Source organism: Lipotes vexillifer, unplaced genomic scaffold, assembly GCF_000442215.2.
Source record: "Lipotes vexillifer unplaced genomic scaffold, Lipotes_vexillifer_v1.1 scaffold82, whole genome shotgun sequence".
NCBI lineage: Eukaryota > Metazoa > Chordata > Mammalia > Artiodactyla > Lipotidae > Lipotes > Lipotes vexillifer.
In genome coordinates, this window is record NW_006783121.1 from 33,648 (window position 1) to 38,351 (window position 4,704).

The following is a 4,704-nucleotide window of genomic DNA, read 5'->3' on the forward strand; positions in this document are numbered from 1 at the left end:
GGGGGGGGGGGGGGGGGGGGGGGCGGGGGGGGGGGGGGGGGGGAGGGAGGGCAAGGGGTGGGGGGCGAGGCCCCCGGGAGCAGCGCGCGCGCGAGTGCCCAGCTGGGAAATGCGGCTCCGAATTAACATCGTCTGTTTCATAATCAGTTTACGGCCCGCTTTGGGGCCAGCCACTTCCAGAGGGGGAAGGGCAGCCCTGGTTTCCTTAGAGCGCTCTTCAGCCAGACTGGAGGGGGGAGAAGGAGATGGGGCGGCACAAGGGATAAGGGGGAGAGCGAGCTGCTCTCCCAACCAAGGAAACCGGAAAACAATGCCCTCTCCCCTGCCTTCGGCCTCCTCCTTGGACTCAGTGTACCCCAGAAAAGGGATATACCCCAGAGGAAAGAAGGAGGTCTGGGTCCCGCTGTCCCGAGAGACGGGATCCCTTCTCGGTCCTCCCCGCAACCCTCCCCCAAATTCTGATTTTCTCACTCCCCCTACCGCCCCCCTCCGATCTCCACTCCTGGCAGCTGCCACGGAGAAAGGGGAAAGGAAGCCAAGGGGGACTCCAGTTTCCTTTGGTCCTGGTCTGGAGTTGACCATCTCTCTATCGCGACACCGTGAGCCTGGTCCTGGAACAGCGCTACCCCACCCTCCAGCCCAATTCAGACTTGGTTGGGTCAGTCCCGAAAGGTGAGGGTGCAAGGCGAGGCCAGAGCCGGTGCGAGTGAGCCCCCGCCGGCGGGGCCAGAGATGCTCCCGCGCCTCAGCTGAGTCCCTGCATTCCAGGGCGCCAGGGCCCTTGGCGGCGAAGGTTCGCGTCGTGAAGAATTTCGGGGGCAGGGGGCGGCCTTGGAAGCTTCCGCTGCCGTCCTCCCCACTGGTGACTTCTCCACCTGTAGGCGGCGGCGGCGGAGCGAGGCGGTGGCGGGTGCGGGTGGGAGGAGCGGGTTTCCAAAATCCCCTTTTACATCTCTGATAAGGGTAACCCGGCCGCGCTGCGCCGCCCGCAACCCCCGAGGGAGCCCCTTCCTCGGAAAAGGGAAGGTGAGCCTCCTCCAGGCGGCAGAACGGCCTGGCCTGGAACCTGCGCCGGAAAAGAGCTTGAGGGAACCTGGGCAGCCGTGGAAACGCGAAGGGGCTCGGGATAGCGCGCCACAGCTTTATCCCTGCCAGCCGCCCTTGTGGCCCAGACTCCTTGGGGCTCCTCGAGAGGAAATGCTTATGTGGTCCCAGTGCCCGCTACCCAGGGCTCCGCGCCTGTGTCCCACTCGTCCCTAAAACGCCGCAAAGCCCGGGGAGCGTCCCGGAGAATAGAAACCTGGGGTTTCCCCAGCCCCGCAGAGAGAAGGCTCCGTCTTCCTCCCCACCCCCGCCCCAAGTGTCAAGTTTCCTCCAGGGGAGGGGGTTGGTCGCGAGGGCTGCCTTCGCGCGCGGCCCAGGCTGCGAAGTCTCCCCTCCCCAGCGGCGGCCAGGACCGCGCGCGCACACATTCATACACACACTCACGCACATTCACACACTCACTCGTCCACAGACACACACGCTCCGACGTGCTTCCGAGGCGGCGGCAGAGATCGCTGCGGGCCGCGCGCACTTTCCGAGCTTCCCGACGGGCGGGGCGCGTGGGGCGGGGAGCGGGCAGTGGAGAAATTGGTAACAGATTCGGCGGATTACTGCGGATCTCTTTGTTAGAGGCGAAGCCACACAAACCGAACCCACTCTCGGCCCGACGACCCCGGGGCGAGTCCACTCGTTCACAGAATGGGGGCCAACTGGGAGCGGGCCATTTGGTTTCTGCGACTCGGGTCTCTAAGCTCCAGGCTGGGGGTAGGCCGGAGGTGTCCCAAAGGGAATCCGGCAGGAGAGCCCCGCGAGTCGTGTCTCCACTTAACCCCGCGTGCTTGGCCGGAAACACCTTGGCCCTCTTCCCGCTCCAATCCCCGCGCAACCCAGAAAAGGCCCCACAAGTTTGAAAGACTGAAGGAACCCACAGCAAACTCACTAATACATCTACTCTGTAGGGTGAATATCCCTGCCTGTTTACCAAGAGATCTGATCCGAAAAGAGTACGAATAAGACCTCTTCGGAGACTGTAACACCGAGGGTAAAACAAAAGTTCTGGGCAGAAGCTGAGTTTACCAAAGAACGGACTAAAAGTTTTTGAACAATTTCAGGGCCCAAGGAAACCGACTTTGTAAGGATCCTTGGAATCTGTTCCTAGTGTGTGACAAGTAGGAGGGTTGCGGGCATTTGAGAGGTTCAAGCACAGGGGAGGGGTGAGGTGAGGGTAGGGCATTCGTTCGCACGCCCTTGTTTCCAGCCTCAGAACAGATCCCTAACCCTTCTTGAGAGAGAGAGAGAGAGAGAGAGAGAGAGAGAGAGAGAGAGAGAGGAATCTGTCACACTAGTTTAGAGGACGTTTGGGGCAGCAGAAAGCTTCGGAACGCACGCGCAAACTCGCGCGGCGCCCGAGGCCGGAGGCCCCTAAAACGAAGTTCCCCGGAGGGAGGGCGAAGATTCTGGACCCTCGGCCGACGACGGCGTTACCTCACTTGATCTGGGCATCCCCTGCCACCTCCACCCTCAGCCCCCACCCCCAGTCTCTGGGAGCGGAAATGATGGAGAAACTGGGAGGAAGAAATTAGATTGACCTGGGCTCGCGGTGGCAAAAAGCACAGGAAACCCCAAGAATCCCAGCTCTTAGTGGGAGATAAATTTTGTTTCACCCCCCACCTGCGATCTCTCCCGAAAGCAAGGAAAGAGACGGCGAAAATTGCAGAAGAAAAATCAGTGGCAGCCACAAAATTGGGGCGTCCTGCCCAGGGGAACGCCGCTGAGAGAAGCAGGAGGGGATGATGGGCTGAAAGGAGGTCCGCTCTGGGGGAGCAGACAAGGAGCCAGAGCTCCGCCAAGGGTGCCTCGGGAAGTGTCCACAGCGCTGAGTGCTGGGGGGGGGGGCGGGGGCTGTGTGGAGCGGAGAGAGGAGTTGGAGGAGGGAGCTCCTTGAGCCCAAATCAGTGCAAGGAAGGTGTGCAGCCTCTGACTGCCCTGTCTCAGAACCGACACCAGGTCCGGTAACAGGGCATATGCAAGGGAAGAACGGTGGCCAAGTCTAGTTCTGTTCCTTGCCTCACCTCATCCATCCCCGGACAAGGCTCTCCAGACGGCAAGACAACTCTCTCTCTGTCTCACACAGATGCCACTTCCACCTTCCCACACAAGATGTCTAGCTCTCTCTAGCCACAGGCTCTCAACTCTGTCCAGAAGAGCTGTTTGTCGGCAGAAGGAGAAAGAAAATTAAAGAACACTTCAGCCCCCCCCCCCCCAATCCCCGCGCAACCCAGAAAAGGCCCCACAAGTTTGAAAGACTGAAGGAACCCACAGCAAACTCACTAATACATCTACTCTGTAGGGTGAATATCCCTGCCTGTTTACCAAGAGATCTGATCCGAAAAGAGTACGAATAAGACCTCTTCGGAGACTGTAACACCGAGGGTAAAACAAAAGTTCTGGGCAGAAGCTGAGTTTACCAAAGAACGGACTAAAAGTTTTTGAACAATTTCAGGGCCCAAGGAAACCGACTTTGTAAGGATCCTTGGAATCTGTTCCTAGTGTGTGACAAGTAGGAGGGTTGCGGGCATTTGAGAGGTTCAAGCACAGGGGAGGGGTGAGGTGAGGGTAGGGCATTCGTTCGCACGCCCTTGTTTCCAGCCTCAGAACAGATCCCTAACCCTTCTTGAGAGAGAGAGAGAGAGAGAGAGAGAGAGAGAGAGAGAGAGAGAGGAATCTGTCACACTAGTTTAGAGGACGTTTGGGGCAGCAGAAAGCTTCGGAACGCACGCGCAAACTCGCGCGGCGCCCGAGGCCGGAGGCCCCTAAAACGAAGTTCCCCGGAGGGAGGGCGAAGATTCTGGACCCTCGGCCGACGACGGCGTTACCTCACTTGATCTGGGCATCCCCTGCCACCTCCACCCTCAGCCCCCACCCCCAGTCTCTGGGAGCGGAAATGATGGAGAAACTGGGAGGAAGAAATTAGATTGACCTGGGCTCGCGGTGGCAAAAAGCACAGGAAACCCCAAGAATCCCAGCTCTTAGTGGGAGATAAATTTTGTTTCACCCCCCACCTGCGATCTCTCCCGAAAGCAAGGAAAGAGACGGCGAAAATTGCAGAAGAAAAATCAGTGGCAGCCACAAAATTGGGGCGTCCTGCCCAGGGGAACGCCGCTGAGAGAAGCAGGAGGGGATGATGGGCTGAAAGGAGGTCCGCTCTGGGGGAGCAGACAAGGAGCCAGAGCTCCGCCAAGGGTGCCTCGGGAAGTGTCCACAGCGCTGAGTGCTGGGGGGGGGGGCGGGGGCTGTGTGGAGCGGAGAGAGGAGTTGGAGGAGGGAGCTCCTTGAGCCCAAATCAGTGCAAGGAAGGTGTGCAGCCTCTGACTGCCCTGTCTCAGAACCGACACCAGGTCCGGTAACAGGGCATATGCAAGGGAAGAACGGTGGCCAAGTCTAGTTCTGTTCCTTGCCTCACCTCATCCATCCCCGGACAAGGCTCTCCAGACGGCAAGACAACTCTCTCTCTGTCTCACACAGATGCCACTTCCACCTTCCCACACAAGATGTCTAGCTCTCTCTAGCCACAGGCTCTCAACTCTGTCCAGAAGAGCTGTTTGTCGGCAGAAGGAGAAAGAAAATTAAAGAACACTTCAGCCCCCCCCCCCCCCCTTC

General features: G+C 59.3%; 1 protein-coding gene across 1 annotated transcript in view; it reads right to left on the reverse strand.

Moving 5' to 3' along the window:
* LOC103070287 (protein Wnt-5a) overlaps nt 1–4,704 on the reverse strand; it is a 25,471-nt gene that overhangs the window by 18,073 nt on the left and 2,694 nt on the right. The gene's annotated exons all lie outside the window — the stretch shown is intronic.